We start from the raw sequence: 23,118 nt of genomic DNA on the forward strand, positions 1-23,118 counted from the left end.
TTCTTTTTGAGATCTTCACATCATAGTGCCAAATTATCTTTTCTTTTATGGTGAGAAAATTAAAAATCTATTCTTTCAGCAATTTTGAAATATACATTATTAACTGTGGTCACCATGCAGTGCAATAGATCACTAAAACTTATTCCTCCAGTCTAACTGAAATTTTGCATCCTTTGATCAAAATCTTTCCTTTTCCCATTCATCCCCCGTACCCCAGCCTTTGGCAACCACCTTTCTACTCTGTTTCTACCAGATTGACTTTTTTAGATTCTGCATATAAATGGGATCATGCAGTATTTGTCTTTTGGTTCCTGGCTTATTTCTCTGAGCATAATGTCCTCCAGTTCCATCCATGTTGCTGTAAATGACAGCATTTTCTTTTTTTAAAGGGTTTACAGTATTCCACTTTATGTATATGTATGAGTATGTACTCATCAAAAGACAAAATTAAGAAAATAGCAAAACACAACACATTTGCAACACAAATATCTGACAAATTACATTTATCCAGAGTATATTAGGAAACTCTTAAAACTCAATAATAAAAAGACAATAACCTCATTTGGAAAAATGTACAAAAGACTTGAATAGACAATGCAAAGAAAGACATATGGGCTCCGAGTCACCCCCGCACAGCCTTGCTGGCCCATGTGTGTGGGACAGTCCCACCCCACCTTACTCTAGTAAGGCTTACTCTCTAGTACTTGTAAGGCTTTTCTTTTCAAGATGCCTGAGGAAGTGCACCATGGAGAGGAAGAGGTGGAGACTTTTGCCTTTCAGGCAGAAGTTGCCCAGCTCAGGTCTCTCATTATCAGTATCTTCTATTCCAACAAGCAGATTTTCCTTCAAGAGTTGATTTCTAATGCTTCTAATACCTTGGACAAGATTCCGTACGAGAGCCTGACAGACAGTTGTAAGTTGGACAGTGGTAAAGAGCTGAAAATTAACATCATGCCCAACTATCAGGAGTGCACCCTGACTTTGGTGGACACAGACATTGTCATGACAAAGCTGATTTCATAAATAATTTGGGAACCACTGCCAAGTCTGATACTAAAGGATTTATGGAGGCTTTTCAAGCTGGTGCAGACATCTCCATGATTGTCAATTTGGTGTTGGCTTTCATTCTGCCTGTCTAGTGGCAGAGAAAGCGGTTGTGATCACAAAGCACAATGATGATGAATGGTGAACCTGGGAGTCTTCTGGTGGGGGTTCCTTCACTGTATGTGCTGACCAAGGCAGGGGCACCAAAACTATTCTCCACCTTAAACAAGACCAGACAGAGTACTTAGAAGAGAGGCAGGTCAAAGATGTAGTGAAAAAGCACTCACAGTTCATAAGCTATCCCATCACCCTTTATCTGAGGAAGGAAAGAAAGAAGCAAATCAGTGATGATGAGACGGAGGAAGAGAAAGGCAAGAAATAATAGGAAGATAAAGGCAATGAGGAAAAGCCCAAGATTGAAAATATGGGTTCAGATGAGGAGGATTACAGTGGTAAGGATAAGAAAAAGAAAACCAAGAAGGTCAAGGAGAAATACATTTATCAGGAGGAACTAAATAAGACCAAGCCTATTTGGACAAGAAGCCATGATTACATCACCAGGAGTATGGAGAATTCCATAACAGCCACACTAATGACTGGGAAGACCACTTGGTAGTCAAGCACTTCTCTATAGAAGGTCAGTTGGAATTCAGGGAATTGCTGTTCATCCCTTGTCAGGCTCCTTTTGACTTCTTTGAGAACAATAAGAATAAAGACACCATCAAACTCTATGTCCTTCATGTGTTCATCGTGCACTGCTGTGATGAGTTGATAGCGGAGGATCTCAACTTTATCTGTGGTGTGGTTGACTCTGAGGATCCACCCTGATCATTTGAGAAATGCTCCAGCAGAGCAAAATCTTGAAATTCATTCACAAAAACATTGTTTAGTAGTGCCTTGAGCTCTTCTCTGAGTTGGCAGAAGACACAGAGAATTACAGAAAATTCTATGAGGCATTCTCTAAAAATCTAAAGTTTGGAATCTTCAAGGACTCCCCTAACTGGTGACACCTGTCTGAGCTGCTGCACTTTCACACCTCCCAGTCTGGAGATGGGATGACATCTGTGTCAGAAAACGTCTGTCGCATGAAGGAGACACGGAAATCCATCTACTGCATCACTGGTGAGAGCAATGAACAGGTGGCCAGCTCTGCTTTCGTGGAGTGAGTGCAGAAGCGGGGTTTTGAGGTAGTGTATAATACCGAGCCCAGTGATGAGTACTGCATGCAGCACCTCAAGGAGTTTGATAGGAAGAGCCTATTCTCAGTTACCAGGGAGGGTCTGGAGCTACCTGAGGGTGAGGGGAGAAGAAGAAAATGGAAGAGTGCAAGATGAATCTTGAGAACATCTGCAAACTCAAGAAAAAAATCTTGGATGAGAAGGTTGAGAAGGTGACAGCTTCCAATAGGCTTGAGTCTTCACCTGCTGCATTGTGACCAGCATCTATGGCTGGACAGCCAATATGGAGCAGATCGTGAAAGCCCAGGCACTTTGGGACAATTCTATGATGGGTTACATGATGGCCAAAGGGCACCTGGAGATCATTGTGACCACCCCATTGTGGAGATGCTGTGGCAGAAGGATGAGGCAGAAAAAGAACAACAAGGCTGTCAGGGACTGGGTGCTGCTGCTGTTGGAAACCAAGCTGCTCTTCTGGCTTCTCTCTTGAGGATCCTCAGACCCACTCCAACCACATCTACTGCATGATCAAGCTAGGTCTAGGTATCGATGAAGATGAAGTGATAGCAGGGGAACCCAGTGCTACTGTTCCTGATGAGATCCCCCCATCTGAGGGCAATGAGGATGTGTCTCATATGGAAGAAATAGATCGGGAGTTCATGCTTGGAAACCTTGTGCCCTCTGTGTAGTGTCTTCAGGGCTCCCACCACAGCCTTGAGTGGTCCTGTCCCAGCTGCCTCGCTCCGATGATGCCTAGTGTTTTTTTGCTCCCATCTTTGTACCTAAGCCAGGAAACAGGGGCCTCAAGCCCCGTTTCCTCTTTCCTTTGACAACAGGATTGGATGTTGTATATTGTGGGGTTTTTTGTTTATTTTGTTCTGAAATTAATCTATGCAAAATAAAGATGATGCCATTTTATACAAAAAAAGGAGAAGACATATGAATAGCCAGTAAGCAAATGAAAAGGTGCTCAACACTTTAGTTATCAGGAAAGTGCAAATTCAAACCAAAGTAAGATCCTACTTTATACTCACTAGAATGGTTAAAATTAAAGATGATAATACCAAACGTTGGCCCAGAGGTGGAGCATGGACTTTCATACATTGCTGATTGCAAAACAGTGCGACGACTTGGGAAAACGGTTCAGTAGTTTTATTCATTTTTCTAAATAAAAACAAATATATCTTAACCTAAGGCATAGGAATTATACTACTAGATATTTACACAAAATAAATGAAACGAGTTGTAAGAATTATTTGTATATTCTGGTTATGCATTCTTGGCAGTATTGCAGCTATCTTCTGTCACTCGGTAATTTGCCTTTCCTGGTCTTAGTTTGCCTTTAGATAAACAGAAATTCTTACTTTTAGAGTAGTCCTACTATCAGTCTTTCTTGTTACAGTTAATGCTTTTTATGTCCTGATAAAACATACGTCCATCAAATGACATAAAAAGCAAAAACTGGAAACAACCCAAATGCCTATCAACAATTTAATGGATAAACAAACTGTGGTATTTTAACGTAAATACAATAATAATGGTAATAACGAAATGCTGATATAACAACATAGATTAATTCTCAAAGCACTGTACTGAGCAAGAGAAACGAGGTACAAAAGAATTCATGCTGAGTGATTCTATTTCTATGAAGTTCTAGAGTAATCAAAACTAAACTATAGTTATAGAAACAAGGTAGCAGAGACTGCGATGAACTGACTAGAACGAGCATGAAGATGACAGGGTGAGAGGAATATTCTAAATCTTGACTGGAGTGGTAGTTACACAGATGCATGCATCTGTCAAAACACTTCAAACTACATTTAACATCTGTGCATTTTATAAGTAAATTGTATACTTTTTTATACAATTTTTATTGTAAGTAAATTGTATACTTTTACAATTTAAAAGTATGTTTACGAAAAGCGCACTTTTCTTTCTTAGAGTAATAAGGAAAAGAAAAAAAAAAGCACTTCTCCCCCTCTATAGACACCTATGAGGACATGCCGTAATCAGATAAAAACCTTGAAGCCATGACATAAAAGTTGCACGATCAGAGTGAATCAGGCTCATAGAAATGACATAGTACTTCATCCAGTTTTTCCAACACACAAAGACATGCACACAAGTAGTGAAAATTATTTTTGATTGCCCTATAGGAAACATCCAACTTGTAAAAGTTTCCAGAGATTTGTGTGTAGGTTCTGCGCATGGTATCCAAGAGGGGCTTGGGACTGGGCAGATGTTCGCCCAGCTGAAGATTGGAAGAGAAATCAAGTGCCAAGCACTATTTAGCACAAGCTCTCTATTCTGCAGCCACTTAGTGAACAGTTATCAGCTAAATGACTACTTTCCTCTCTCAGGAGAAAGGGGACAAAATCCCTGAAGTGAAGCAGAGACAGGTGGGATTTCAGTGGCCCTTGCAGCATGACAGTTACATGGTTCTACCATTAGCCTTACACATGTCAAGCCTTAAGTGCAAGCAGGAGCATTGTTCACATATTTTCAAGACTTCTCTGGAGGTCGATGTACTGGCTTTCAGCAAAATTTGGCAGAGAACAAGGTGTGCTGTGTTCTTAGCTACTTGAGAATTACAAACAGGTTTATGGTACAACAGGTCTGATTTGGAAACTACATAAAATGGAATGATCTGTAACTCTCATTAAAAACAGATATTAAGAAAATAACTGTTTGCCTACAGCCTTTGTCTTAAAGTTCGAATTTATTGAATACTTGTCATTATTCCTGCTTTACCGCCAAGGCCCTGGGCCTTCTGTCATCAGTGAGAGGCTCCTAATGCAGTCAAGTATGAGCAGGAGTACGATGAAGCAAAGGGCTGAGATGTGGAGCAGAGCTGATTCTTGGCATTTCTCTGCTGAAAGGCAATAGTCAGCTCTTCTGGTAGAGACTTGCAGCTCATCTAAAATTGTTTTACTCCTGGAAAGTGTTATCTGAAACTCCTCCACTGCCTCCAGCTACTTTTCTTGCTTTTGCAGATGTCTAGTGGCATTCTTGCAATCCACTGTTCTTAGCCACCCACAAAAGACAAGCTCCAAATAACTGCCATCTTCTCAAGTATTAGAACTACCACCATATGCCACAGATATGGAAAGTAATACGAGTAAATACTATGCATATAAAGAGCTCTTGCAAATCAACAATGTAGCACAAACAGTCTGGAGAAACGGGGATATAATTTACAAAAGAAGAAATACAAATCTCTAAACTATATTAAATAGGTTCAGATGTCACTAGTGACCAATTTAAGCAAAAAATGACCTAGAACATTTTATGCCTCAGGTTGGTGATGATTTGGAAAATACGAGTATATGGCAAGATAAGTACTCATATGCACTGTTAATAAAACTGTAATATAATGGAAACGTTTTAGGGAAGCAATATGGCAATATGTACTAAGTGACTTAAAATATTTCATATGCTTTGAATTAGTCATTCTTCCAAGACACAGCCAAAAAAAAAAAAATAATAAGCATGTTTGTAGACAAGAATGTATGTACAGGGATGTTTATCAGAGTTAGCCAAAATTGGAAATCACATAAAGGCCTAATGAAACAGCAATGGTTAAACAATATATGACATATTATGGAATATTATAAATCCATTATAAATAATGTTCATGGATAGTATGAGAAAATATTCAAAGGACAATGTTAAGTGCAAAATAGGATAAGTGAGCAAATCTACGAATGTATATTTCTCAGAAGAAGAAGATGCAGAGGTTGGCAATTCTATGAAAAGATGTCAGAATTCCAGTGCAGTCAGAAAAATATGAATAAAAATAAAAATGAGATACTGATTACAGGTATCCTAATAGCAAAAACTTAGAAGAATATATGATACAAGGGGTCTATAATAAAGTGGGAAGACGGAGGCTTGAATAACACTGGAAAGCAGTATGACGGTACTTAGGATAGTCAAGGTCCCATGACTTACTAATTGCAGACATGGATATATCTCACAGAGACATTCTTACACAGGCCCTATGAGGACACATGAGAGATGTCTGTCATGACACTGACTGTGGCAAGGAGAAGTTAGAGTAACCCACATGGTCAACACTGGAGGAAATAATAAGCAAAATGTAGTAAATGCATACTATGTAATGACAAAAGCTAGATGGTACACACATCAATAAATATGAAAAATATAGTTGTTGTCAGTAGGAATAAAAGGAAAGAGAGAACGATATTTTAGGAAAAATGAATATGAAAGAATACATACATAAAGCAATGCAATATATTGCATATATCAAAAACAGTTTATATCAGCGCAACATATTTCATATATCAAAATTATTAGGGAAGTATCTTTGTCAGAGAGAAATAACGGTGGTGGTTATTATTATTGTACTTATAATAGAAAAGCACCTTGCTTACATTGATGATCAGTGATGATGTATTCTACAACCAAAGACATGATGCATTCAATGTTCTGACCCTAAGGTTTTTTAAGAGCTGTATATTAAATTCATACCCCACACAGTCTGAATTTTATAGTAAATGTGTAATGAAACACCAAGGAAAGAAAATCATTAAAAGGTTAACAATGGCAATCTCTGAATTTGATTTAATTACTTGTCAATTTCTTTCTTTGTATTTGTAGCAAGGGTCCAAGCTCTAGCCTGTAATGTGCCTGCTGTTGGCATTTGAAGGTGTTTGTGCATAGTAGGGTGGGTTGAGGTGGTGTGGTATGGGGTGGTCTTAGTCCATTCAGACTGCTATAATAAAACACCATACACTGGGTAGTTTATAAACAACAGAAATTCAGTTCCTGGAGTCTAGGAACTCCAGGATTACAGTGCTGGCAGATTCAATGTCTGCTGAGAGCTTGCTTTCTGGTTCATGGATGATACCTTCTTGCTGTATCTTCCTGTGGTAGAAAGGGCAAGGCCGCTCTCTGGGGCCACATTTACAAGGACATTAATCTCATTCATGAGGATTCTTCCCTCATGACTTAATCATTTTCCACCTCCTAATTCCATTGCATTGGTAATTAGGTTTTAACACATGTATTTGGAAAGACACAAGCATTTGGATGATGGCGGTGGGCAAGATAAGAGTCAGATAAATTTTCTCATGGGAAAATCCCAGAGCTCAGGCACTAAAGGGGCAGCAAATACACTCTGAAGACCTGTCCTTTGGCATGGAGCTTAGGCCAAGGGGGATGGGAGCCACAGTCAGAAGACAAGAAGTTCTTCTGTAGTGCCCAATTGCCTCAGTAAGAACATATGGCTGTTTGTGGGGAGACAGTGTTGGTCTCCACATTTCTGCATGAAACCAGTCAGAGTTAGTTGCATCAAGGGCCCTTTGGCTACCCAAGGGTTCCAGAGCTCTAATTTCTTAGCTGGGGGTTGGGGGAGTACAGGGGTGGAGGGAGTGGAGCTCTGAGAGGTCATTTAAAGAAGAGCCTCATCCCATCACTCAGTTTTGTAGGCAGCTGACGCAATTGAGGATGACCATAGCTGTGGAATGGGAATGGGCCAAATGCCACAAACAATGGCCTAAGCTATTACGAACATGGGTCCATGACTCTTGCTCTTTGGGATTCTATGAGAGTCAATTTTACATATCAATGTGACTGGGCCATGAGGTGCCCAGATTGTTTCTGGGAGTGCCTGTGTGGGTATTTCTGAATGAGAATAGCATTTGAACAAGTGGACTCAGTAAAGTAGATTGCCCTCCCAGTATAGGTGGTCATTATTCAAGCCACTGAGGGCCAAAAATAGAACAAAGTGGCAGAGGAAGGAGAAATTAGCCCCTTTTTCTTCCTGCTTGCCTACCTGAGCTAGAGTATTCATCTTTTCTTGCCCTTGGACAAAGATTTATACCACTGGGTACCCTCCTTCTCAGGCTTCCTGTCTTGAACTGGAATTACACCACCAGCTTTCCTGGATCACCATCTTACAATGGTAAATTGCAGGACTTCTTACCCTCTGTAGTCATGTCAGTGAATTCTTTGTTTTTATATATAATTAGTCCTTTTCTGTAAAGAACGCTGCCTAATACAGATTTTTAGCACAGTCTAGAACTAAGGGGGATGGGGAGAACAATAACTGTTCAGGGATTTGAGGACTTGCATTAAGGAGGATAAAAAAATCAGTGAAATATGAATTATTATTGTTAATGGGTTTTCAGGTTGCATGACCTGAAGAAATATGGATTCTGGAAAGAGAGAGACAAAAAACACTACTCTATTTCCAAACTACCTACAGACACTTCTGTAAGGTTCTCTAAAAGTGATTATTTTGACATAAGATATTTTAATTCTATAGTTCAAGTTAAAGGACTGTTTCTAGGGTTACAGAAGTCACATCTCATAGAAGGCTGTACTCCCACACAGTGACTCTTCGTAATTAAGAAATTATACTGTGTATTGTCTTTCTTCTGCAGTTGGAAAAGAAGAGGTTAGAAATATCATGGGATGGCATCTTCCAGGAAGCATCTTCTGACTAATTTCTTGGATGCCCTCGGTAACTGTCCCATAATCCTCACCCAACAGGCCTTTCACCCTGTTTATTCCCCCTACTCAATCCTAGACCTAGGGCAAAATGTTGGTAATACTGATTGGCTTCAGAACTTTGCTCCTTTTTCTCTGCCTTTTCACTTCCCTAGTCTTCCTCTCCCCTATCCAGTATTCTCCCAATGCCCCAGATCTCCCATTCTGACAGCCTTCCCCCAAAGTCAAACTTTCTACCACAGGACCATGCACTCCAATACTTTTTCTCCCTCTACCCCTTCATATTTCCTTGCAAGCTGTATTTACATTTTTAAAGCAAGTATTATCACCTAAGGATCTGTTAAGCATGCTATATATTTTACTTATTTATTTTCTCCTTCTCTACACATTCTCACTCACTTCCCAACTGCAATGTAAAGTCCACAAGATCAGTGACTTTTGTTTCTTATTCTCTGCTGTCATCTAAAATCAGTGTTTGGCTCATACAGAAGATGCTTAATAAATACTTGTTGAAAGGATGAATGAATTAATGGATTTGAGGGAAATAATCTGGGTAAAGGAAACTTCCAAGCAGCCCTTAAATGAAAAACTGGTAGGTGATTGTCTATTCCATTCACTTGTTCATCAGGTATTTGCAGAATAACCCACTAGCCAATCACTAGCATGGGAGACTCACGGTAAATAAAACACAGGTCTTGCCCTGGAGGGACTCAGATCTAGAACGACAGAAAGATCAATGGAAGCAAAATAGTATGGAAATCACTACAATTGGGTAAGTGTGGAGTAGAAGCACAGAGGAAGGGCACCCAATCCAATCTGGGGTGATTCCATAAGGGCTTCAAATGTCTACTTGGCCTGAGACTGAGAAGTGAGTAGGAACAGCAGAATAGGAGGCAGAAGGTTTGGATTAGGGTGCTTCTGGCAGAGGAAAATATTTTCCCAAAGCTTGGAAGTGAAAGAGGGTAGCACGCTCTGGACCTTGGTGCTGCACAACTCAAGATGGTGTCCTACTCGTCGTGTTTTAAGTGAATAGCTTCCCCAGGCTCTACTATGGTTAACAGCTAGTGGTGACGGTGGCACATCATGATGAATGCACTGAATGCCACTGAATTGTACACTTAAAGACAGTTAAAATGGCAGATTTTATTATATTTATTTACCACAATAAAAACAATCTTAAAGTATGGAGCTAAAACATGTTAAAAAAAAGTTATTATAGCAGTATTTCAAGGTATTTACTGGATTTTATAACATTTGAGGTAATTTTTAGCTTTGATAATTTGTAATTTGCTGTGATTTTTTGTCTCCTGTTGAGTGAATTTTCATATTAAAAAATAAAGTGAATAAGTAATTGGCATAGTTGTTGCCCAAATGATATACTTGAAGAATAGCTAAGTGGTAGATCTCCTCCTAGCATGTTTAATCCTACAGCAGCTCTAGGCTGTGAATACAAGTATCCTCTTTTCATGGGTGAAGAAAGTGAGCTCAGGAGTTAAGGAACTTTCCTGTGAGCATCTAATCAGAAGGTCTGCCTGATTTTGAAGCCTGTGCTTGCCCTCACTGCATGATGCCACCTTCCATTTGAAAACTGCTACTTTAGATTATAACATGGGCAAAGAGAATTAGCACTAAGTATAGCCTATAATTCCTTTCTAAGTAAATATATGCAAATAACCAAAAATTTTTAGACTGCAAACAGTGAGTTTTCCCTCTGAAAGAAGGAGCTGCCATCCTGTTCTGGCTCAGCCACTAACAAGTTGCAGAGCCCTGGAAAAGGCATTTAGTTGCTTTGGGCCTCAGTGACAGCATCTGTAAAAGCCAAATCAATAATATTTATAGAGTGGCCACAAGGCACAAGACTCTGAGCGAGGTTCTGAAGGATCCTGAGGTAGAGTCAAAAGCTCTGCTCTTCACAAACTCAGGATCTAGTCAAGAACAGGGAGACCCAACAATGATGACCGGGGCCTGAAGACACAGCCATCAATTCTGTCTCGGGAGGTAATGCTTGATGAAGTCTGAGAGGGAAATTGATGGGCATGAAACTAAGTCACCAGGCTTTGTCTTGTGGGGCTAGAGGTGAGGGCTTCCAGCAGCAGTCAGCGAAATCAGTTTTTCAGGTTAGCTGGGTGAGTTCCTCTCTTTAGTTGTCATCTCTGTGGAATACTCTCGAGTGCCTGTAGGTAACTTGTAGGGGTCGTGGAGGTGACCTATTCTCCATCCTTTGCACAATACATGGGCTTACTACACACAGCCCCACAGAAAGATGAAGTACTTTGCTGTTGGTTCTCGATGGTAGAAAGCCACTGTGCAGAACAGAACGAGGGTAGGAGGCTGGCGGGGAGCCTTGCAGACACTCTCACTTCTGTATACTCCCACTGCCCCCACCACCCTGGTGTCTCTATCAGCACATGGACTTTCCATCACTCCGAGAGTCTCTATGAGACTCTCTTTTGAGGCCTCACCCTAAACCCTACTTGCTTTAACCCCTCACATTCCTCAGAGTCTTGACTTCTACCATTCCCTTGTTGGTCCTTTCTCACAATTCTACCTTCATCTTAGAATCCTTAGAGGTGAGATGTGAGTCACTCTATTCCCTCTTCCCTTTGTTTCTGCAGTTGGGTTAGTGGAGGTGTGAGGGAACTTTGAGTCTTAAGGGTGAAATTAGCAAGAAGATTCATTTTTAAAGAGGAAGATTTAGAATGGCAGCGTTTTTAATCTCTTCCTAATAGCCAATTATATTCTCAAGTCTTAATATATTAACTTTGTCTGTTCTCAATTCTTAACTTTTAAAAACTTGACCACTCAAAGGACCATAGACAAAAGATCCTACCATCTCAGATACAAAGGAGAGAAGGGTATTTCTGGTAGAGAGATCAGAAATAACAAAATTGAAAAGATGGGAATATCCATGACATCAAAGACATGGGAATAGTCTAATCTATCCAGTGAGTAGGTTGCTGCAGATTGTGGTAGGAACTGAGTCCTCAGGAGTAAATTAGGGCCATTCTTTGAAAGGTCTTGAGTGTTACAATCAGATATGGTGGTCTTTATTCTGTAGTAAAGGAGAGGTGATCACTTAAAGCTTCTGGACAAATGACAAAAAAAGTATTTATTTTCGTCAATTCTGAGTATTGTGTAGAATGAATTAAAGGAAAGGGAATCTAGGAATATAATTTGCTTGTTTATTTAACAATTAATTTATAAGTTGTCTACACTGTTCCTGGTACCATATTATGTGCTAGAAGATAAGTGGTGAATAAAATGGACAAAAGTTCCTGCTCTCACAGTACTTACAGGCTATGAGTCAGAAGACTATTGGATTGTGTGGCCTTAAATGGACCAATAACAGTAGGCATAGATAGGCAATACATGAATGTACTTGGGAAGTACAATTAACATGATGTTTTTGTTTGTTTGTTTGTTTTCTTTTTTTGAGATGGAGTTTTGCTCTTGTTACCCAGGCTGGAGTGCAATGGCACGATCTTGGCTCACCACAACCTCCGCCTCCTGGGTTCAAGCAATTCTCCTACCTCAGTCTCCTGAGTAGCTGGGATTACAGGCACGCGCCACCACGCCCAGCTAATTTTTGTATTTTTAGTAGAGATGAGGTTTCACCATGTTGACCAGGATGGTCTCGATCTCTTGACCTCGTGATCCACCCACCTCAGCCTCCCAAAGTGCTGGGATTATAGGCTTGGGCCACTGCGCCCAGCTAACATGATGTTTAAACTTGGTGTATTAGTCCATTTTCATACTGCTATAAAGAACTGCCCAAGACTGGGTAATTTATAAAGGAAAGAGGTTTAATCGACTCATAGTTCACCATGGCTGGGGAGGCCTCAGGAAACTTACAATCATGGTGGAAGGCGCAGGAGAAGCAAGGTATCTTCTTCACAAGGTGGCAGGAAGGAGAAGTGCTGAGCAAAGGGTGGAAAGTTTTGCTTTTGTAGACAACTTATAAATTAATTGTCAATTAAGCAAATCTACTTGGAGTTTGGTCTTAGAGAAGCATCAGATCTCCTAAGAACTAACTCACTATCACAAGAACAGCATGGGGTAAACCACCCCCATGATTCAATTCCCTCCACCTGGTCTCTCCCTTGACATGTGGGGATTATGGGAATTACAATTCAAGATGAGATTTGGGTGAGGACACAGAGCCTAACTGTATCACTTAGGGTACTTAGGGTATGGAAGAAGGTGGCATTGTAGTTGATGACTTTTAACCAAGGTAGGATATAGAGAATAAAAATATTTTCTATAGATTTCAGAATCGTATGCTGTAGATGTACTCATATGAATATTTCATAGGGAACTCCTGTAGAGGTGTTCAGAAGGCAGTAGTAAATGTGCTTGGAGTTTGGTAGACAGGTGAGATTTATATATTTGAAAGGTACCCAGGATATAGGTGATAACTAAGGCCATGGGCAGAGCTGGGGTCACACAGACATAACATGCAAGATGAGAAGATGAGAATGTGAAGATCAGAAATTTCAAGGAAATATAGCTTCAGGGTCAAAAGACAAGAAATCATTGAAGGGCTGAGAATGAGCAATCAAAGAAGTAAGAGGAGAAGCAGAAGAGATTGAGGTTTTGGAGCTGAAAGGAGGCAAGTGTTTCAGGAATGAACAGGTAAGATCAAGCCAGTGTGGGTGCTTTGCGAGAGCAGCATCATAAGGGCAGGACAATGTAGTGGGAAAGCCTAATTTTATAACAGTTAAATAAAAAGAAAGTAAAGAAGTACTACAAGCTATTCTCCAGACTCATATTTCTTAATTTGAGTCTGGAAACTACATTAGAAACACTTGTTTGAGTGTTCTGTGACTTGCTCTGCAACACTTACTTAACAAAGTTCCTTCTCGATAATTCTCCATATGAATCTGGAGAGACTACATGCAGGGAGTGCAAAATAATCTGTCTTTTTCACAAGTTTTGCAGGAAATGTCTGACTTGAGAGAGGATTTCTTCTCACTCCTCAGAGAGCAGGGTGCCTCGAATTCTTTTCCCATTGATCACAGCAACAATTCAAGAACTGCTGTGACAAATCCTGTCCCGGCATCTTAGGAGATGGCATGGGCATTTTTCTCTCCTGTATAGTAGTAGAAGGAAGGGGCTTCAGATCAAAGACAAAATTCCAATGAATGCCACTTTGTGGTCAAGACATCTAGAAGGACTATCATGACAACAGCAGTATTTCTGAGACATCATAAATCAGTAAATAATCTTCTTTGAATCAGAAGAAACTGAGTGAACCTTGGCTAAGTGCTCTTAACTGGACAAGGTCTACATGAGATTTAAGGGATTAATAACTCAAACCTCCTCCAGTTCACATGGTGACACAGCTTGACACTGTTGTAGGAGCATCCAGTACCCCTCTTTGCTCATTAGAGTTAAATTGCCTCTTCTTTCCTCCCATGGCCATTTTCAGTGGATTTCCTTGCCAGCTCACACTAATTTATTTGTTTAAGTCTGCCCCATCCAGCTTTCCACAGAGGTTACAAAATTAAAAACTGTCAGTCCCCATAACTGCCTGACCTTTTCAATTGGAAACGTTCAGATAGTGGCCCACTGGGACTAAGCAGTAATTCTGCCAGAATGAGCTGTGGCCTCAAAGAGTCAACGTAAATATTTCAACAGGTAAATAATCAGTCAGAGAGCTTGGGCCAGAAAACTACAAATGTGAAGCAAGGCACAGAATCTCGTGGGTGGAGGAAATTTAGAAGAAAAGCTATAGAAGTGACAACTCATAACAATAAAACCTTGTTTTTATTCCTATAAAGCAAGAAAAGGGGCTTTAAGGTAAAATAATCCTACTTCCAATAAATGGCTACTTTTCAAGAGAACTCAAGAGAAAAAATGGAAGAGCATGCAAGGGATTCTATTCATCTCGACTTTGCACTATGAGTGCTACATTAGCACAATGGCCAATGGCCACATTTACTATTTGAAAACTATTCAAAAAAAATTTTTTTTCCAGTCATCAGCTGTTACTAGGTGATATGGTTTGGCTGTGTCCTCACCCAAATCTCATCTTGAATTGTAGCTCCCATAATCCCCACGTGTCATGGGAGGGAACTGTTGGGAGGTAATTGAATCATGGGGCAGTTATCCTCATGCTGTTCTTGTGATAGTGAGTGAGTTCTCACAAGAACTGATGGTTTTATAAGGGGATTTCCCCTCTTTGCTCAGCACTTGTCTTTCCTGCCACCTTGTGAAGAAGGACATGTTTGCTTCCCCTTCTACCTTGATTGTAAGTTTTCTGAGACCTTCCCAGCCATGCGGAACTGTGAGTTGGGTAAACCTCTTTCCTTTACAAATTATCCAGTCTCAGCTATTTCTTCATAGCTGCATGAGAATGGATTAATACACTGCATTATTCAGTAGCATCAGTAGAAAAGAGGCCAAGACATTCTTTAGTGAATGAGATAAGAAAAATGAAGGTGAGATTACAGGTCCTGAAAATCTCTCAAAAGTCTAGTAATCAACAGAAATTTAAAAATTGGAATTTACTGTGACTGAAATATTCATCATGAAAGTTTTATAAAGATAGAGAGGTGTGAGAATCAAGAGTACAGAAATAATCTCATCTATTTGTGGCCAATTTGGTTTTGACAAGATTGTTCAATGGATAAAGCATAGTCTCGTCAACAAATGGAGCTGGCACAGCCAAATATCCACAAACAAATGAATTCCTACTTTACATCATATTAAAAAAATTAATTCAAAATAGATCAACAGTCTACATATACAGCTAAAATCATAACACTCTTAGAAATAAAACATAGGGGCATGTTTTTGTAACCTTGGATTTGGCAACTGATTGTTTGATATGACACTAAAAGTATAAGAAGCTAAAGAAAAGATAAATTGGACTTCATCAAAATTAAAATTCTTGCACACCAAGCATCATTATCAAGAAAGTGAAAAGACAACCTACACAATGGGGAAAAATATTTGCAAATCATATATTTGCTAAGAGACTAGTATGTCAAATAATGTTAAAAAAAACCTCTTACAACATACCAGCAAAAAGATAAACAATCCAATTAAAAAATGGGCAAAGGACTTAAGTAGACACTCTTCCAAAGAAAATGTTCAGTCAACAAGCACATGAAAAAATATTAGACATAATTTGTCATTAAGGAAATGCAAATCAAAACCACAATGTGCTACCACTTTGCATTCATTAGGATGGATGCAATGAAAAATCCAAAAAAAAATACGTGTTAGAGGGGATGTAGAGATGTTGGAACTCTGTGTATTGCCAGTGGGGATGAAAAATGGTGCAGCTGCTGCAGAAAACAGTCTGGTGGTGCCTCAAAAATTAAAAGCATAGAATTGCCATATAGCCAAGCAATTTCACTACTAAGTATATAACTGGAACAATTGAAAACAGACACTCAAACAAATACATGTATGTTCATAAAATCATTATTCACAATAGCCAAAATGTGGGAACAACGCAAATGTTCATTGCTGGATGATTAAACAAATTGTACGTACAAGTAATAGAGTATTATACAGCCATAAAAAAGAAGCATGGATAAACCTCAAAAACAGTATGCTAAGTGAGATAACCCAGACACAAAAGGTTACATATCATATGACTCCATTTATATGAAATGCTCATAATATGCAAATCCACAGATAGAGAAAATAGTTTGGTAGTTGCCTGGGGTTTTGGGGAGTGAAGATTGAAAGGAGTAACTGTATAATGGGTATAGGGTTTTCTTTTGGGTGATGATAATATTTTGGAACTAGAGAGATGATGGCTGCACCACACAGTACATGTTAATGCTAATGCCACTCAACTGTTTCCTTTAAAATTGTTCATTTCATTTTATGTGAATTTCATCTAGAAAAAAATTCTTTTATAAGAGATGTATGGTTCACAAATTCAGGTGTGCTCCTAAATTCCAAACAGAACCTGCTCTTTTGTGAATCATTCAAGCCTATAATATAAAGAAACATGTTTCCACAAGGGTCATCCCAAGAAATACATGAAGTAGCTTTTGAGACCTTTCTGTTCACATCCCATCCCATAGAGGTTGTGGAATAGGAAAAGGTTCTCTCTCACCTGTATGCTTTGACCTCTCAATTTCATCTCTCTCTGCCAAAATCTCACCTATCTTGTGTGCCTTTGACTTGGAACTGTGCCGAGGGACGACAGATAGAAACCAGCTCATCAAATAAAGCAGTAAATTCATTGCTGCTATAGCTATGCACATCTTCAAGTGAACTTATTACACTCATTCTTCAAAGTTCAACTCAACCATTACTCCTTTGGGAGGCTTTCCCAGTGCCCTTGAGCAGAATTACCCCTTTTCTGTGCTAGCTCAACTTGTTAATGCTATTGTTCTCATTTTTTATACTGTCTGTCAAGGCTGAGTGCCTAGCAGTGTGCCTGGCATATAAGGAACACCAATGCAACTCACTTATATGGAAACGCTCCTGGCAGGTGATGCTGTGACTCAACTCAGTGAAAGTATACTTGTTCCTTAATAACACCTCTCTCTCTCTCTCTCTCTCTCTCTCTGTCTGTCTCTATCGCTCTCTCGCTCTCTCGCTCTCTCTCTCTCTGTGAGTGTGTGTGTGTGTGTGTGTGTGTGTGTATGTTTGTGTTTTGGACAGAATATCTTTGTTTGTGGAGGGTGCTTCATGAACATCAGCCACATCATCTGACCAGATGACCAATCACCTGTCAATGTCTGTGGGTACATCAGTCCTCCTGCCGCATAATCTATACCCTTTAAAGAATCAATCTATCATTCAGAAACCACTTAATTTAAATACATTTCTGTTCTCAGAGTAAGCTTGGAGCTGCTTTCTTTGATGCTGGCTCTTTGAACTGAAGGTGATGTGATGTGGGATTGTTGAAAACTGTTCCACAACCAACCAGTTCCTGGTGGCTGGAGACTGGAGGAGACCAGGAGGTTGCAACAGGGGAAGACAAGGGAGGCCACCTGCCACTCTGTACCTGGCTAAGATTTTATCACCCCAAATGGGCTAATGAGGGTCTGGGAAGCCATAAGCCCCTGTCAGCCTTCTTCTGAAAGGAAGAACAGGAAAAAGGAAAAGAGTGGGGTAAAAGGAAGAAAAGAAATACAATTAGTAAAGCCAAACTCTCTTTTCCTCTCTAAATCCAAAGTCAACCCAATTACTTATTTCCTTATAAAACTATTGAAAAATGTCTGATTGTTCTGAAAAGTGAATTGGGAACCTTGTGTGGAATGTCACTGGCAGCAGTGGGAGTATAAGAGGGTGCAGAAGACTTAGGGGCACCTAGGCTGAGCTAGGTCAGGAAGGCATTCACTGCAAGCACCCAGTCCAACCCTGGTGCTCCACAAAGTACAGCAAAGACCAATTTATTTAAACTAAAATTTGAAGTTTGAAACATTCTCATGTCTCCTAACACTGCTGCTGCCGCTGCCCATCACACACTTTGGTTCTAAGAACCTCCAAAGAACATGTAGTTTATCACCTCTAATAACCCTGTAGAGAGGACTCATCTTATATATGTGTTTTGCCAGTGTGTTCTACAATTGTATTTATTGATTACCTGTATGGGGCCTCACCTGCCCGGGCCACTGAACACAGTTTCATTATATGGATATGGCTTCCTCTTATCTCATCTAGTTGACTGCTCTTTAGGAAAGTCACTATAGAAAAAACCTTAATAAAGTTTGTGATGTTGAATAAGAAAAGATAAGAAGAAGCTGAAGTTACTTGGGTTGGGGATACTTGGCAGTGTGAGTTGCCAATAAGTGGGTACATAGTGAGTGCACAATAGTAAATTGAACATAAAGCCAGCCATTTTATTATTACCGTGTAGTTACAATTCTAAAACATGTCAGTGTAAAACACTGTCCCCTGCCAGGGCAGCTCATTTCCTCCACCCACCCTCACTGCTTGAGTATATAAACATAGGTACCACGTTCCTGAACTGCTCATTCTGAACTGCTCATTGTAACAATTTTTTGCTGCAGAAACATAGAATACTAAGTCAAAGGGAACTTCAATATCATTTAACTACATCTCTTTCATTTTTCCTTTGTGTCCCCTTTCATGAAACAAAAATCTGAGTGACCATTCATTGCTAGGGACCCTGTTCAACAAAACACGTCTTTGCCCTTGATAAATCTACAAGTCAGAGAGTGGTTCATGACTTTCCGAGGTCACATAAATGCTGAGAAGAATCCATGATACCTTCATGTGACCTTCCTTCCCCAAAGGGTTTAGGGAAGCTAGAGACCATGAACCACAAGAAATGTTTTCTTGTAACATCTTCAAACCTTCAACAAACCAAAAACGTAAGTTTTAAATGCCTGGTATTTGTTAGGGAAAATTTGGTTTGGGTTTTGCTATACTCTCTCTCTCTCTCTCTCTCTCTCTCTCTCTCTCTCTCTCTCTCTCTCTCTGTGTGTGTGTGTGTGTGTGTGTGTGTGTGTGTGTGTAATTTCCTGGATCTTTGCAATAGCTGTCCCCATCCCCCACCACTTAGTATAGAGATTCATTTCCAGCAGCACGATTGCATTTTGAAGTTCGTGCTTCAAAGTTAGTACTAACAATTGCCTCCCCAGGTGCCTGAGCAACTCCCTCAACATCACCTCAAATAACTTTTAATTAGATCAAACTCATTCATTCCTAACTTACACTTCATGCTTGTGCTTTCTACATCTGAAGTTCCATTTATAAACTGTTTAGTCATATGGGCTACTGATTTGGAGCCTAATTAGAGCTGTGTGATGCAATATGGTTGCCCCAAACATTTGCATCACTCTCACATAAGGCAGGCTAATTAATTGCCTGAGAAAGACCAACTGCACCTTCCCTACTAGGTTTGCCTGTTGATTCCATCTCAGCATGCAGATGCATTTCATCTAAAAACCCCAAACCACGTACCTTTCCTTGGCCATTTCTCTTGGATGAATGGTGGAGGCATGTGTTGCAATTGAGGTAGGTTACCCCAGCTTCACACACAAGCCGGTGGCCATTGGTGACTCCAGATACACTTTGTACAGGTTCTGAGTCAATGCAGTGGGCTGTCACCATACAATCTGCAGGTGGTATCAGGAGTCAAATGAGCTAGCTCATTTTCCCCTCACATTTTTAATGGAAGCCAGAATTTTAATAAAATAAAGAAAGAATAAGGAATAGAAATCAAGTAGAAATTCAACCACTAGAGTCAAGGGCAAGGAAAATTGATTTTAAAGGGCTGGCTTCAAGCCACAGAAACAAGCAAAGTTGAAATGAAAATAGTGCTTTTTCTGGTAAAATTCCAGCAACTGCTAAAGGAAAGGTACATAATGGAGAAGTAGACCTAAGTGCTTCATATTTAGCATGCCTAGTGTACTTGAAATTAAGATAGCAACACACCCTTTAAAATTAAAGAAAAATTGCTTCCAGAATAGTTCTGTCTGTCTGAAACATAAGCAGAGGTACAAAAATCAGGGCAAGTTCTAACTATACCTCTATAAATGAAACTGCAAGAAAGTTGAAATTAAAAAAAAATCAGGGCAAAATGAGAGAGTGGTGAAAAGAAAAACACAGCTAAAATCCTGCAGCTACACATTTTTTAAATTTGATTTCTCTAAAGTAATATAATTTGCATTGTGTGAACAGGCTGCCCAAATTTAGACACTGCAACCCCACTTATAATGAACCACAAACAATGTAAGATATATTGAGTAGCCTAGTTCCAGAGCCAGGATGAATGAGTTCAAATGTTGGCTTTGCCACTAACTAGCTGTACGGCCCTAGGAAAATTGTTTGACTTCTCTGAACCCTAGTTTCTTAATCTGTAAAATGGGAAACACAATAATATTGTTTAAGTCATAGTGTACAACATGAGTTACATGTGTGAGACGTGTAGGGCAGTATTTGCACACAAGGGCTACACAAAGTGTTTGCAATTTTCATCATTGAATATTATTTTTAGTTGCATTTCCTGGTTATCTATTTCATTTCCCTCAAACATCAACACAAAATATCAATGTAGGAAAACAATGCCTTTTCACTTATACCAATGTTGTATACAAATATTAATTTCAGGTAAATTATATATGTAAATAGTAATACATCTTCTAGAGGAAAATGGAAAAAGATCTTCAGGATCTGATAAGACAAAACAATTTTGAAGCAAGACATAAAAAGGACTAACCATAGAAAAAGAACACTGAAAAACTGGGCTACCATGCTTTAAAATTAAGAATTCCTATTGAAGAAGACAAATTGAGAGAGAAAAATGCAAGCTGCATAGTGTAAAAAGATAGTAGTAATACTACAAAGCTTCTTATCCAGAATCTAAAAAGAATCCCTACAACTCAACAAGGAAATATCAAATACAATAGAAATTGGTCAAAAGATTTGAAGAGGCACTTTACAAAAGATAATAGCCAAATACCCAACATAAAAGGTGTACAACATTGGTAGTCACCAGAGAAATTTACATGTTAACTAAGTGAAAATTCCTCAACTAGCCAACCAGGATGGCTAAAATTAAAAACATGCAAAACACTAAGTGTTGGTGAGGATGTAGGAGAAATAGAACCCTTTTACACAATTTATCAGAGTGTAAAAGGGAATCATTTCAGAAACTCATTTGGCAGTATTGACTGAAACTGAACCTGTGCCCACTCTGCAACAAAACAATTTTGATTCTAGAGTTTTATTCCACAGATACATACCCCCAGATACATGTAAAGGAATGTTCATATTAGTATTATTATTAATGACCTCAAACTGGAAACAACCCAAATTCAAATAGTACAATAAATAAATTATGATAATTTATGTATGCAGCAAGAAAAATGAAGAAATTACTGTTACACACAACCCTTTAGGGAAATCTCAAAAAAGATTAAATGAAATAAACCAGACACATAAAACAAGTATTTATGTATGACTCAATTTCTATAAAGTTAAAAACAGATTGATTGATGGTGATAGAAGTTAGGATGGTGGTTATTTGTGGGGAGAGGGTTAGTTACTAGCACAGGCAAAAGGGGGAGGCTGGTAGTAATTAACTAAAATGTGTGATGGCTAAAATGATGTGCCGTTCTGAAAATTCATTGAGCCATCCACTTACAATGTGCGTACTTCTCTATAAATATGTTATACCTGCTATTACAATTATTAAGGTTATGAGGCCAGGTGTGGTGGCTTATGCCTGTAATCCCAGCTCTTTGGGAGACCGAGACAGGTGGATCACTTGAGGTCAGGAGTTTGAAACCAGCCTGGCCAACATGGTGAAACCCTGTTTCCACTAAAAATACAAAAATTAGCTGGGCACAATGGCACGTGCCTGTAGTCTCAGCTACTCGGGAGGCTAAGGCAGGAGAATAGAACCCTGGAGGCAGAGGTTGCAGTGAACTGATTGTGCTACTGCACTCCAGCCTGGGTGATAGAGTTAGAATCCATCTTTAAAAAAATTATTAAGACTCTGAAAACTAATGAACAAACATGTCAAGTAATCAATTTAACCCCTCAAGTGTTAGCATTTGGTTATTATCTATTTACATCTAAACTAAACTTAAACTAAACTGTGTGTGTGTGTGTGTGTGTGTGTGCATGTACACACATATGTGCCACTAGAAGTTAAGTTCTATGAAGACAGAAGTTTTTGAAGAGTTTGATTTGCTACTTCTATCTCTGGCCACTTCAACAGTGTCTGGTATGTAGTAGGCACTCAATAAATATTTGCTGAATGCATAACTGCCTTGCATTTGACAAATTAAAGGAAAGTTAATTTAATACTGTATTTGTGGGCCAGGAAACTAGAATGGATTTCTTCCCAGGAGGTATAAATATTATGATTGATCTACTTTTATGTTTCCTCCAGCCAGTTTTTCTCAAGCAGTGTTCATAATTGGAAAGAGTGATATATGAGTAACAATCAACAGTGGGACCCAGTGTGCAAGGCCGTGAAACTTAAAGGAAATTAATTTCTGAGCCCACCAAGATATCTCAGTATCCATCACTTAACAGAGCACGTGCATTCCTGCAAAGACAATTCCAAGGCAATTTCTTTGCTTAAAAAGAAATCTGTTTTCTTATGGGAACTCTCAAAAGAAGTCGAATGGGAGTTTTCACAGGAAAAAGTCTCACAATAAATGAGAAGTATTAATAAAAATAATACAAAGTAGCATTTCTGTGAGGAAAGACAAAAGATGGTGGTCAATTTCATGACATACAGATATTACAGTGCCTTAAACAATAAGAGCAAACTTTCTGGCCATTGTCATTTCCACCTTGTTTATTACTTATTTGCATAAGTTTCCCAACCTCAGCATTTCTTGTATTCGATGATGGAACAAATTTCTGTGAAATTCTTCCTTAGACTTTTCCTTAGACTTAGGTATTTTCTATATATAATGAAGCCAATGAGTAATATTATGCTTTATCTATATTAAAACTGATGCCA

General features: G+C 39.2%; 1 pseudogene; it reads left to right on the plus strand.

The window, feature by feature from the left end:
- The first annotated feature begins 726 nt into the window (after positions 1 to 726).
- Positions 727 to 2,911, plus strand: LOC135268952 (putative heat shock protein HSP 90-beta-3; annotated as a pseudogene).
- The last annotated feature ends 20,207 nt before the right edge of the window (positions 2,912 to 23,118 follow it).

The sequence above is a fragment of the Aotus nancymaae genome, unplaced genomic scaffold (genome assembly GCF_030222135.1).
Source record: "Aotus nancymaae isolate 86718 unplaced genomic scaffold, 86718_ANA_hifiasm-v0.15.2.pri h1tg000048l, whole genome shotgun sequence".
Taxonomy (NCBI): Eukaryota; Metazoa; Chordata; class Mammalia; order Primates; family Aotidae; genus Aotus; species Aotus nancymaae.